The 14,788-nt window shown below is 39.4% G+C and overlaps 1 protein-coding gene across 6 annotated transcripts in view; it reads left to right on the top strand.

The window, feature by feature from the left end:
• The window catches only part of LOC113109177 (NACHT, LRR and PYD domains-containing protein 3-like), a 1,077,877-nt gene that overhangs the window by 474,358 nt on the left and 588,731 nt on the right, over positions 1-14,788 (top strand). The gene's annotated exons all lie outside the window — the stretch shown is intronic.

Here is a 14,788-nt window from a genome sequence, read left to right as displayed (position 1 = left end):
CACTTGCGCTTCTATTTTTTATTGGATATTTTATTCTACTTATTGGTTACTTCTTGTTTGAATCTCTCAACATTTTTTTTTCTCTTGTGTAGGTATGTTTGACTGGAAGTCTGTCAGTCCAGATGTGAGGAAGACACAGAGTGGAGCTGGAGCTCAGCAGATGTGATGCTGTAGATAATGTGGTCTTGGAAAGAAGGGCATCTTCACAGCTTTCTATTCAGACAAAGAGTTTGCTGGATTCTGTTCTATGGACTGCTACTACAGAATGAATTAATGAATGAGTGGTCTATCTATCTATCTATCTTTTTAATTGAATTGGTGACTGAAACTGAAAGCTAAATAAATGTTTTAGTGGATAAACCGGTGTCTGTTTGCTTAATTGGTTAATGTCACTTAAAACAAGGTTACTAAACTCCTCTGACTAATTTTTAAAATTATTTGGTTTTTTTTTACTAATTTTTCTTTATCAGGCAAAGCCTAGTTTTCTAGTGTAACACTTTACAATAAAGTTTAATTTGTTGACTGATGTATTAACTAACATTAACTATGAATAATGCATTTGATACAGTATTTATTAAACTTTGTTAGTTTATAAAAATACAGCTGTACGTTGTTTGTTCTTCTTAGTTCACTAATGTTAACAAATACAGCTGACTTTAAATGACTTTAACTTAAGAACATTGTTACGCCCCGTCTAGGGCAAAGGACATAACATGAAAAAAGTAAGGAAATGCAACGGTTTCTTTTTATGTGGAAATAAATGGAACAATATTTATTGAATTTTAACAGGTCAAAAATAATACAATTGGGTATTTTACCTCAGGAGCCGACAGAGCCAAAAATAACAAACAAAATAACTAATTTATATGTACCTCTTACTGCCCTACTCCACAAAATAGAATAAAATAAAATACAATTACTTCCCCAACTCCCTAATCAAAAACAGGCAATAAAGATCAAAACAAAGAGTTGGCGTCGGACTCCCTACCTCCCAAAATAAAATAAAAACAAAAGTATAAACAGGTATCAGTTCAGGGGTTTATCTGGAATCTAAGTCAATAAACAGGCGGTGGTCGTTATCACAAATATGGCAGTTCACAAGAATCAAACAAACTCTTTCCACTTCAACAAACTCTTTCCACTTAAACAAACTCTTTCCACTTAAACAAACTCTCAACAGGCGTACCAAATATCGAAGCAAAGTCAGGCAAGACAAAGTATCGAGTGAGCACAAGGCTAATGAAGACAGTAATGTGGGAGGCTTTTATACACGTCCAGGTGTCAGCGGATCAATCAGGGCGTGGCACCAATCAGACTGCAGGAACCAATCCGGTCTTCTTCCTGGATAAAAACAAACACCTCCCACAAAGCCTAACACACATAAACAGACCAAAGGGGATGTAACACCCCCATACACAAAAATAAACATGAAAACATGTTTATACACAAGATCTTGATAGAGAATCCGCAATAACATTATCTGTGCCCTTCTTGTACTGGATGTGCAAGTTAAAATCTTGACAAATTAAAGCCCAGCGCATGAGTCTTTGATTTTTGTTACAGAACTTCTGTAAAAATACAAGAGGGTTGTGATCAGTAAAAACTTCAACAGGTTGTGAACTTGAACCAATATAAACTTCAAACTGTTGCAAAGCTAGCAAAAGCGCGAGTGCTTCTTTCTCAATTGTACTGTAGTTACATTGATGACGATTAAACTTCTTAGAAAAAAAACACAATGGGTGATCAATTCCATTTTCATCTTCTTGTAACAGTACAGCACCTGCACCAGTTCCGCTTGCATCAACCTCAAGTTTAAACGGTTTGGTGAAGTCAGGAGTGGCTAAGACAGGAGCGCTGCATAACAAATTCTTCAAAGAATCAAAAGCAATCTGACACTGAGGAGTCCACAAAAAGGGAATTGCTTTTCGGAGGTTATCAGTAAGAGGTTTCACTACATCAGAAAAATTCCTACAGAAACTTCTGTAGAATCCAGCCATGCCAAGGAAACCTCGAAGCTCCCTTTTTGTCTGCGGTATAGGAAAATTAACAATGGCGTTGACTTTGGCTTCGACTGGTCGTACAGTGCCCTGACCCACTTCCTTTCCTAAGTACCTAACAGTAGCATGACAAAATTCACATTTAGCAAGATTGAGGGTTAGATTAGCTTCTTGAAACCTAACAAACACTTCCTCCAATACCTCCAAATGACCCTTCCAGGTCTCGGAATAACACACAACATCGTCAAGATAAGCCTCACAATTTTTCACATTAGACAGTACTTTACACATCAAACGTTGAAACGTTGCTGGAGCATTTTTAAGGCCGAAAGCCAAGACCTTATACTGTAAGAAGGCATCTGGAGTAGCAAATGCTGAAATCTCAGATGCACGCTCCGTGAGTGGCACTTGCCAGTACCCCTTGAGTAAGTCCAACTTGGTTACAAACTTAGATTTCCCAATCCTGTCAATACAATCTTCTATCCGTGGAAGTGGATGGGAATCTGGTTTAGTGACCTGGTTAACCTTTCTGTAGTCTGTACAGAAGCGTGAGGTACCATCAGTTTTCAGAACCAGCAAACATGGAGAGCACCAGGGGCTAGAACTAGGCACAGCTAACCCATGCTTCACAAGGTATTCAGTTTCTCGTTTCATTATTTCACGCTTGGCAGGGTTTACACGATAAGCATTTTGCTTAACTGGGCGATGATCAGCAACATCAATATCATGCTGTAACAGATTGGTTACAGTTGGTACGTCTGAGAAAAGGAAGGAAAATTTCTCAACTAACTGTAACAACTCATCTCGAGATGACTCTGATAAATGGGATAGTTTTGAACTTAGTGTTGTAAGGGCTTCTGAGTTTTGTAAACGAGCACCGGATAAGGCCGCACTGCCCAAACTAAGGCCATCAATACTAGGAGAATCAGCAGATGAAACTACTTCCACAGGAACAGCGACAGTGGGAGAAATTATCCGAGCATTTCTAGAATTTTCAGAGTTTGAACGTGAAACATACAATTTCAACATGTTTACGTGACAAACACGAGACTTTCGGTGTCTCTCAGGGGTCCGTACAACATAGTCTGTATCACTTAATTTCTTTTCGATTTCATATGGGCCTGCAAACTTTGCTTGCAATGAGGAACCCGGTATAGGTAACAACACAAGCACTTTATCACCAACCTCAAAGGAGCGTTTGACAGACTTTTTGTCATATTTATCCTTCATTCGAGACTGTGATGAGGTTAAAGACTGACGAGCAAGCAAACAGCAAGAGCAAGTTACGAACAGCAAACAGCAAAAGTGGTACCTCCTCATCCCAATCTTTCTCATGTTGTAAACAATAAGTACGAATCATAGTTTTTAGAGTCTGGTGAAACCGTTCGATGACACCTTGGGACTGAGGATGATAGGCACTTGACACAGCGTGGGTAACATTCAGTTCTTTCATTACCTTACGAAACAGGCGCGAGGTGAAATTTGTTCCTTGATCAGATTGTATAATTTTTGGTAGACCAAAAGTAGTGCAAAATTTCACCAGGGCCTTCACAATGTTGGGGGTCTTTAACGAACGCAGTGGGATGGCTTCAGGGAATCTAGTAGCGGAACACATCATAGTCAACAAATACACATGTCCAGACTTAGTCTTAGGCAGAGGTCCTACACAATCTATCACAAGCTTTTCGAATGGTTCACTTTGCACTGGGACTGGCCTTAAAGGTGCAGGAGAAATAACCTGATTAGGCTTTCCTGCAACTTGGCAGTAATGACACGAACGGCAATATTGGGACACAGAGGATTTCATTTCTGGCCAATAAAAATGTTTCAAGAGGTTATGATAGGTCTTCCTAACTCCTAGATGTCCAGAAAGATCATGGTCATGGGCTAGCTTCAGTACGTACCCGCGATAGGATTGTGGAACGACTACTTGAAATACGGTGCTCCACTCATGCTTCACTTTCTCAGGGCTCCACTTTCGCATGAGTACGCCGTCCTCTAGAAAATAGGCAATTGCATGTTTAAGTAATTCAGTCTTATCTACCACAGAAGAACTGCTCGATAACAGGGTTTTATCCGCTTTCTGGGCACTGATTAGCTGTTGCTTGCCAAAAGGAAAATCAAAATTAAGCCCAACAATCACATCTGAGGAAACATCATTTTCATCATTGGCTTTCATATCTGACCCCTCTAAACACATAAAAGAGTTGGAAAGATCAACCTCATTTTCAAATTTTCGTGCTTGTGCCCGAGTAACAACACAAGACTGAAATACACTGGGAAATTCCTGCACTAACACATCATCTTCCCCTGATACACACGGTATATCTGTAACCTCTGGTAGAGCATTAACTCTACTTCCAGCAAGATCATTTCCAAGAATGAGAGAAATCCCTTTCACTGGCAACTGAGAACGTACAGCGACCTTAACTTCACCAGTCACAATGCCAGAACGCAAGTAAATGGTATGTAAAGGAACTCTCAGTACTCCCAGTTCAATTCCCTGAACCAACACATCCGATCCACAACTAGACTGAGGTGAGAATGATAGCGTACTTGCTAAAATAAACGACTGCGCAGCCCCCGTATCTCTTAAAATCCGTACAGGTGTGAACTCTGAATCAGAGTTAGACAAAGCAACTGCTCCATCACATACAAATGGTTCAAATGTCGGGTCAACAGAATTTAAGGAGTCAGAAGACGGTACATGAATGAAAGCTACACTCTTAGATATGTTGTGAGTCTTCCGCAGATTTTTCCGCTGCAGTACTGGACAAGCAGCGATCAAATGACCCTTTTCATGACAGTAGAAACATTCTCTAGCTACCGAAGAGGTATCGAGCGATGAATCATCCTTTTGAGAAACTACCGAATGCTTAGAATCGTGAGTACGATCTATTGAGGTGCGTTGCGAAGATCGCGATGATGAAAAAATTACTTTATGAGTAAGCACAAACTCATCCGCAAAGATAGCAGCATCAGCAAGAGATGAAACTTTCTGTTCGTTCAAATAGACCACAATTTTTTCAGATATACAGTTTTTAAACTCCTCAACCAAAATCAACTCTTTCAACTGTTCAAAGGTCGTAATTTTACTCGCTGCACACCATTTCTCAAATAAAGTGGTCTTTTCACGAGCGAACTCAACAAATGTTTGGCTGGGGTTTTTTACATGTCTTCTAAATTTCTGACGGTAAGCCTCCGGAACTAACTCATACGCACGTAACACTGCCGCTTTAATCGCATCATATTCCAAACTTTGCTCTAATGTTAGAGCAGAGCACACTCCCTGTGCTTTTCCCACCAATTTGCACTGTAAAAGCAAAGGCCAAATATTTCTAGGCCACTGCAATGTGGTCGCGATTCGTTCAAAAACAGTGAAGTATGTGTCTACTTCACTCTCTCTGAACAACGGAACAAGCGAAATTTGTCTACTAATATCAAATTCAGGAGAACTTACCGGCGCAGTTCGCGACGCTGAAGGTAGAGGAGATGATGCACCAGATGAGGCACTTACTGATCCTGGAATAACCTTCTCCTTTGTCTCCGGAGAAGGGCGCTGAAATCTGGTCTTTAACTCGACCTCCAGCTCTTTCAGTCGGACATCACGCCGCGTCTCAAGCTCAAGTGCCTGGACATTTAGCAGCTGACTCTGATACTGTTGCCGACTAATTTCCAGGTCTAATTCTTTTAAACGGATTTCCCATTGTTTCTCACCCGGTGAAGGGGCAATGGGATCTATGCCATCGACTTCGCCAGATTTGAGTTCCGCCTCCGCAGCACCCAAACCTTCAAGTTCTAGGTTAAAAGCAACACCCGGAGCCACACCCTCTTCCGGTAAGACCTTTTGTTTTATAAGCTCCATGCGCAACATCTCCTTTATCTCCTTTTTAAGTGCATGACGAGATACGCGAATATTAAAGAAATCTGCAAGCACTAATAAATCGTCTTTACGGCACTTATCAAACTGTTCATGTGTGGGATCGATCGTAAATTTTTCCAATTCAAATTTTGACGTCATCACGCCCCCTACGTTTCCTCCCACACAAAGTAAAAAATCCCAGGCAAACAACAAGTTGAATAATACTTAAATCGACCAGTTTTACTGATGAAAAACAAGTTTGTAATTTCGTCTTAGGAAAAGAAGAGAAAAAAAAAAAGAATCGGACGAGCCCCCAATTTCATGTTACGCCCCGTCTAGGGCAAAGGACATAACATGAAAAAAGTAAGGAAATGCAACGGTTTCTTTTTATGTGGAAATAAATGGAACAATATTTATTGAATTTTAACAGGTCAAAAATAATACAATTGGGTATTTTACCTCAGGAGCCGACAGAGCCAAAAATAACAAACAAAATAACTAATTTATATGTACCTCTTACTGCCCTACTCCACAAAATAGAATAAAATAAAATACAATTACTTCCCCAACTCCCTAATCAAAAACAGGCAATAAAGATCAAAACAAAGAGTTGGCGTCGGACTCCCTACCTCCCAAAATAAAATAAAAACAAAAGTATAAACAGGTATCAGTTCAGGGGTTTATCTGGAATCTAAGTCATTAAACAGGCGGTGGTCGTTATCACAAATATGGCAGTTCACAAGAATCAAACAAACTCTTTCCACTTCAACAAACTCTTTCCACTTAAACAAACTCTTTCCACTTAAACAAACTCTCAACAGGCGTACCAAATATCGAAGCAAAGTCAGGCAAGACAAAGTATCGAGTGAGCACAAGGCTAATGAAGACAGTAATGTGGGAGGCTTTTATACACGTCCAGGTGTCAGCGGATCAATCAGGGCGTGGCACCAATCAGACTGCAGGAACCAATCCGGTCTTCTTCCTGGATAAAAACAAACACCTCCCACAAAGCCTAACACACATAAACAGACCAAAGGGGATGTAACAACATCAAGTGTGACTAACCATCAAAAATAATTGTAATCTGTTTTTGATTATTGATAAACTAAGACCTAAAAGTGCGGTGGTGATTACGTCAGTAAGCCGTTTTGAAGGTACTTTCGAAAGTAATTTAAAATAATATTATTTACTTCATTAATGCTGTTTTTACATTGGATAAATTTAAATTGGTTTTATAGGATTATGTGTTTAATTTATCGCTTTCTATGAATCAATAGCGATTAAGAGTATGACTCTTCGTTGAATCGATTCATCTTCCCTCGGATAGTAATGCCTGTGACCTTGATGACGTATTTTTGACAGCCGTTTCGCACACCGCATTTCGTGGTCGTAATTTCGCATGTCGTGTGTGTAACAGAGCTATTGTGAAAAAAAGCGCCGTGTCTGTAAACTGTCACAGTCATACATTTCAGAGTTGTACTCTAAAAAACACACAAAATCGCGTATCTGTAAACTGTCGTGGCCGTAGATTTTGGAATCAAACTCTGACAAAAAAAAAAAAAAAAAACAGAATTACGTACAATAGTTTTAAATTACACACGAGTATATTAAAATTACACACAAATGTTTTGAATTACGTACGATTATTTTTGAAAGTGATTTTATTCCTGTTATATATTCATGAGGCCAGCCACCAAATGCTATCAAAACATACTTTACTGGTGTTCAGATCACATATTGATTACATCACATTTCACACGTGCAAATCACATCACGTGATTTAAATACCCTCTTCCCAGGCATAGGAACCAATGACTGCTCATCATGCATATATACACATTATCCCAAATACACCACATTTCCTCCCCCATTAAAAATCATACACCACATTATCAGTTCAAAAGCACCACATGTGTTCAAATTCTCAATTTCTAAAACGCTGTGGTAATTTAATGGTTCGTTTAGAGCGACGTAGACCCCCTGGACTTGGAATCAGGGGTTCTGTTAGTTCAAGAGGTACCTCAGAGTCAAATGTACCTGGAATTCCAGCAAATCCAGCAAATTCCAGCAAAGGATCTCTCTCTTGCCCGATAGTCATGTTGATTTTTCTGCAAATACTGTTTTCTGCGAACCGTCTCATGAATGTTTGGTTTCAGGAAGTCCAGCCTGGTGCGGATGTGTCTCTTTAAAAATAAATCAGATGGTGACTGACCTGTGGTACAATTAGGAGTTGTGCGATAGCGCAATAAAAATAAAGATAGTCTATCCTCAATGCACATTTGCTCATTAGTCAATTTCTTCATACCCCTCTTGAACGTCTGGACATATCTTTCTGCCAATCCATTTGTTGCTGGGTGTTTTGGTGCACTTCTGGTATGCATAATACCATTCTGCTTCACAAATCTTTGGAATTCATCAGAAGTAAAAGTAGTTGCATTATCAGTCACGATTTGTTCAGGTAATCCATATGCAGAAAACAAATCTCTTCAATCTGGTAATAGTAGCTTGAGAAGTAATCTGTGACATACGAAAAACTTCCAACCATTTAGAATGAGCATCAACAATGATCATAAACATGTTGTTCAAGAACGGACCAGCAAAATCCACATGCAACCTTTTCCAACACTCACCCGGGAATTCCCAAGGATGAAGAGGGACGTGACTTGGCATTCTTTGTTCTTGTTGACAGATTTGACACTCCTTGCAAACTCTTTCTATATCCGTATCAATTTTAGGCCACCACACGTATTTACGAGTCAGAGCTTTCATTTTAACAATGCCAGGGTGTCCTGAGTGAATTTCCTGTAACACTGATTTTCGAAATTTGAATGGTACAATCACTCGTGTGCCCCATAGCAGACATCCCTGTTCTACTGACAGTTCATCTCTTTTCGCGTAGAATACTTTCAAATCATCTGACACTTCAATTGGCCAACCTTCCATGACATAACGAAACACTTTAGAAAGTTCTTGATCTGTTCTTGTCATTCTGGCAATCTGTGCTGCATTTAGAGGAGCTTCTTGAAGATGGTTTGGCAAAAGTGTGTTGATATTTGCGGAAATGGCTTCTGTTCCTACATCGGTAATTTCAGGTAATGGAATTCGTGACAAGCCATCTGCATTTCCATGATCTTCTGCCTTGCGATACATGATATGATAATCATATGCCGACAAAATTATCGCACACCGCTGAATGCGAGCGGCAGCCATCATTGGGAAATGCTTAGGTTCACCAAACAGAGTCACTAATGGTCTATGATCAGTTATCAAATTAAAAGATCTTCCCCAAAGATACTGATGGAATTTTTTAACTCCATAGATCACACTCAAAGCTTCCTTCTCAATCTGTGAATATTTCTTTTCAGCAGGGGACAAAGTACGTGAAGCATATGAAATGGGATGCTCGTCACCATTTGGCATGATGTGCTGAAGCACCGCACCAATTTCATAAGCGGAAGCATCACATGCTAAAGTCAAAGGCAGTTGTGGATCATAGTATACTAGCACTTTGTCACTGGTGAGCAATTCTTTACATCTACTAAAAGCACCTTGTTCCTTTTGCCCCCAGCACCAAGCAGTTTGTTCTTTCAACAGTCTATACAGTGGTGCCAACACTGTGCTCTCCTGTGGTACAAAGCGTCCATAATAATTTACCAAACCTAAAAAAGCTCGTAGTTCCTTCACATTTCATGGTGCTGGCGCATCTTGAATAGCTTTTACCTTGTCTTTTGTCGGATACACCCCTTTTTCATCGATCACATGACCCAGGTACTCAATCCGTGTTTGTCCCCACTCACATTTACATTTCTTTACTCTTAAGCCTGATTCTTGAAGACGCTGTAAGACTTTGCAAATGTTTGTTAGATGTTCTTGCTCATCTTTACCTGTGATCAACAAATCGTCCAAATACACAATCACTTTCAGATCTTTCATCAAATTTTCCATTATTCGTTGAAAAATGGAAGGGGCTGAACTGATGCCAAAAGCAAGACGATTATACACATATAATCCCTTGTGAGTGTTGATTGTCGTATACTTCTTAGAATCATTATCCAGCACGACTTGTTGATATGCTTGTGCCAAGTCAATCTTGGAAAACAACTTTCCTCCACTCAAAGTGGCTAACACTTCCTCGATCCGTGGCAAGGGATACACTTCAGTGTTGGCAGCTTGATTAACAGTGACTTTGTAGTCTCCGCATAAGCGAATTGTGGAATCTTTTTTTATAACAGGAACAACTGGAGCAGCCTACTCGCTGTATTTTACTGGGGATATAACATTAGCTTTTTCCAGTCTATCAATTTCCTTCTCCACACGCTCTTTCATAGCAAAAGGAAGAGGACGACTTTTAAAAAACTTGGGTGGCACATCTGGTTTCACTGAAATAGTGGCTTTAATGTCCTTTAAAGTGCCCAGCTCATCCTTAAAGACTTCACTATATTTGTCCAGCACTTCTTGAATGGACCCAGGCTGCTTACTCACATGTCGAATTATCTTCCAATTCAGTTTTACTTTCTGAAGCCAGTTTCTCCCACACAGGTTTGGACCATTCCCTTTGACTACGATCAGTGGTAACTCATTCACTTGATCCTCATATTGTACAGTAGCTGTGAATTGACCCAACACTGGAATGCATTCACCGGTGTAGGTCTTTAACTTGACTCTAGCTCATGATGCTTACAGCCGCTCCTGTATCAATCTCCATCAATAAATCCTGCTGATTCACAGTAAAATTTACTCGGAAAGACTGTTTCTCAGTATCACTTAACATGGAAAACATTTCCAGCTCCGGCTCTTCAGCATGCATATAAGCTGTTACTTTGTGCTTGTTCTGTTGTTCAGCATATTTACTGTTAGGATGTGACTTCATTTTAACTTTGCAAGCTCTCTTTATATGCCCAATCACTCCACAATTGTGACATTTAGAGTTTTTAAAATAACACTCCTGTGCATTATGGTTTTTCCCTTTACAACGATAGCATTGTCTCTGGTTATAAACAGTCTTTGCATTTACCTTATGCACTGTTGTCGCTGAATCCTCTGTTTTCCTCAGCTGTTGCGTATCTCGATCTGCGGTTTCCATACTGTGAGCAACTTCAAGTGCCCGTGCAAAAGTGAGTGTGTCTTCCGAAAGCAATCTTCGTTGACATGCTTCACTTCGGATTCCGCTGACAAAACGATCACGTAGAGACTCATCCAAACTTGCACCAAAGTCACATTTAGATGCACATTGTTTCAGTTCAGCAACATACTGGGACACAGTTTCATGGGGCTTTTGAACACAGCGCTGAAATCGGAAACGCTCAGCTATTATTAACGGCTTTGGTTCAAAATGGGCCTTCAGAATGTTCACAATTTCTTCAAACGTTTTATCCTTTGGCTTCGCAGGCTGAACCAGATTCCGTAGTAATCCATATGTGGACGCTCCCACAGCACTAAGCAAAGTCGCTACTTGCTTCGTATCATCCACATCATTTGCAATCATGAACAATTCCGCTCGTTCAATATATGCAGACCAGGACTCATTTTCCGGTTTATACTCATCCAATCTTCCGATTTGCGCCATGTCTTCTCACACTTTATCCTCGTCGCCAATTTATGTTATATATTCATGAGGCCAGCCACCAAATGCTATCAAAACATACTTTACTGGTGTTCAGATCACATATTGATTACATCACATTTCACACGTGCAAATCACATCACGTGATTTAAATACCCTCTTCCCAGGCATAGGAACCAATGACTGCTCATCATGCATATATACACATTATCCCAAATACACCACAATTCCATAGGTAATGAAGCTGACATTGATTTCGGACGTGCCTTGAAGCCTTCCTACCTTGCAATGCAACCTCCGAAGGCAGCATTTTTTAGTTTTCGTATGCAGCTTATGATAGTGAATAGCTCAATGAAAACATTTGACAAAAATTTGCCTGTTATTGTATGAATTATTACAGATTCATAAACCCATATGTAAATGTTGTAAGATAGCTCATTGCAAGCACTTTGCATTCATAAGCTGCCCCCCTCGTGCTTCATGTTTTAACAAAACTTGGAGAGAATAATGTATTTTACCATTAAATTTTTTTTTTTTTTAAATATAATACAATTCATTTCAGAGCTGCATTAAAGAAGGTCTTAGGCAGTTATTTCCCCTTGCTGAATTGACATGCCTTGGTGTTTCCCAGTTTTCCCTCTTCATGTCATTAAAGGTTCTGTAATGTTGCTGGCTGAAAACATCCAGAATAATGTTAATGTTCTCATGCGTCACAAGACAGTATCAATATTTCTGTGTAACATCTGAATGGCTGAAGCGGTTTATCACTTTACATTGTTGCGCAAACGCAGTGCTGCGCGGAAGACTCTGCTCTTGCATTCAGCTGGCGGATGCAGTGCGTAGCGCCGCCTCACACTTTTTTTGCAGTTTGGTGTAATTTAGAAACGGTGCCTAAAGTGGGGGAGAACTCCCTCGCTTCGGCGATCAGCTCTCACTCAACCGGACCAGAAATGTCCCGGTACACCCGAGGGCTTTTTTGAACGGAGTTCTCACGCTGCAGCGGACACGCGCACTCAGTATATGATGGGCGGGGAAATGTGAGATGACAGAACTGATAATGCACCAATTACAACAAAGAAACACTAGTTTCTCAGCTGTATGGTACACCTTTAAAGGGAACGATTCCTTATAGTAAATTACAGATTTTGCGAAGCAACAAAACAAGTGGCCCCGACCACACAGTGGTACGACAGAAGACGGCATTGGTCATGTGAACTGAACACGGTCACTTACACACGCAGCACACGAATGAACACTACGGTTTCAATATCAGTCTGCTAATTCCAAGCAAGTGCGAGCAGTTATTAAAAATATGAATGCAACCCCGTTTTTTTTCTCTCTCTCTCTCTGATAATTTGCATGTCATCGTAGCCACTTTATGTCCCAAAATCGAAGCACGAGCACATGTAAACACCACATCGGATTAGATAACGTCTCATGTGGTCCACCGAATCTTTAAATCTGGATGAAGAAATAAAATACATGTAAACATGGCTATTTTTGTCACGTTCTTATCAGGGGCGGGTCTACGTGGTGGCCAGGGGGGGCACCGGCCCCCCCAGAAATTCGATTGGCCACCCCAGGTGCCCCCCCTATAAGATGTCTTGTGATTGGTTCATTTTATGGCCAATCATTTTATAGACTCTACTGAAGTTCGCGATTCAAAGAAGTGCAGCCGCAGCGTCGGTCGTCAGAGAAACAACTTTATCAAGTGTGGGAAGTCGAGACACCAGTGATGAGAAGTTCTGATCATTTTACCGACTCGAACTTTTGAGTCGCGTTCAGCAAAATGAACGAATCTTTTTCCGATTAATTTCGTTCATTTTACCAAAATGTAGTTACGTGTTACTTCCCCAACACATCTAGTACTTACGCAAACGTTGATCACACTACAAACAATACAAAAATAAAATGCTATAAAGATACAGAAAAGATTAATTAATTCTTTACCTGGGTCTTCAGTCTGTGACTAACTCACCTCTTGTCTGACAAGTCTTCGGGTTCAAATCATTCCTTAATCACATGACAGCCACATACGCTATTTCTGACATTTCTGTCACTGTGTTTTTGTAACTGTTTCTTGAGGATCTGTGGTGTGTTATTATTGTATAAATAAATAAAACCTTGTTATAAATAAAATATTGAATAATTTGTCTTTTTGACTGTCTATCAGTAAATAAATACTAGGCTATATAATAATCCAAGTATTTATAGCCTAGTTAAATTTTTTATCCAATTCTGAGTTTGCTGGTATAATAATTGCTTAAATTGGTCTTATATATGTATAAGATGCTTGCTAAAAAATGACATAATGACATAAATTAAAAGCAAATAACATTTTGAATCCTAAACAAGTAACACTACAGTTCTATAGTCTAATCTGAAGGGTGAACTCAAAAGACATAAATCATACAACAAGGTAATTTTTGGAGATTACAATCCACTGTAAAAAAAAAAAAAAAAAAACCTTCAAAGTGATGTCGCCGTCATAGAGACGACTCGTTCTTCCCTAGTCACATTAAAGATTCGAATCGTTCAAGAACGACACATCACAAAACACCGAACAAAGAGCTGGTAGGTAACCTTTATGTATGGTTTAATATGTTTGTAAGGTTTTCTCAGATCAATATTTTTACACCGTCAGGCTCCGCTCGCGTTGGTCGTGGTTGATTTCAATCGAATGTTCAGTCAAAGTTTAATAAAACACAATAAAAGTAAAATACGCTGCGGGCGCTTTCAAACAATAAACAGTCATGGTGATTTGCATATTTTGTATCAGTTTATTTTGTGACAGTGACCAAATAGCAAGATTGCACCAAATGACAATATGCACAGAATGTTCCATAATAATAATTGTATGGTGACACGTTACTTGTTAATGCATGAGAGTAAGTCAGTTAGATAGTCAGTTAAATTGTCAGGCCTAACTTAGTCATTTACACGTGAAATGACATGGATGCATTCTGTGCATTTCATTCACAATTAGATTTTTTTTTTTTTTTTTTTGAGATTGAGAATAACAGACACACATAAGTGTTTCTTTTGAAGGCAAGGAAGAGAGCAGTGCCAAGCCATGAAGTAAAGATATAGGGAGTTTCTTTCAAAAAAAAAATATATATATATATATATATATATTCTCAAATGTAACTTAATAGATATATACAGGGATGACAAAAAAACTAAATTAATAAAAAAAAAAGTGGTTTATTACTGCATTTGTTTACAAGTAACTTTATTCAAGTAAAAAAAAAAAATCAATAAAATCAATAGGATTTACGTAATATACTGTAGTATTTAGCTTTTTTTTTTTTTTTTGGTCACTGGCGGCCACCCCATTCGGAGGTAGTGCCCCAGCATGGCCCGCCC

Source organism: Carassius auratus, chromosome 9 (assembly GCF_003368295.1).
Source record: "Carassius auratus strain Wakin chromosome 9, ASM336829v1, whole genome shotgun sequence".
In the NCBI taxonomy this organism is placed as follows: domain Eukaryota; kingdom Metazoa; phylum Chordata; class Actinopteri; order Cypriniformes; family Cyprinidae; genus Carassius; species Carassius auratus.
The sequence above is the reverse complement of the archived record's forward strand: the minus strand, read 5'-3'. Positions and strand labels throughout refer to the sequence as shown.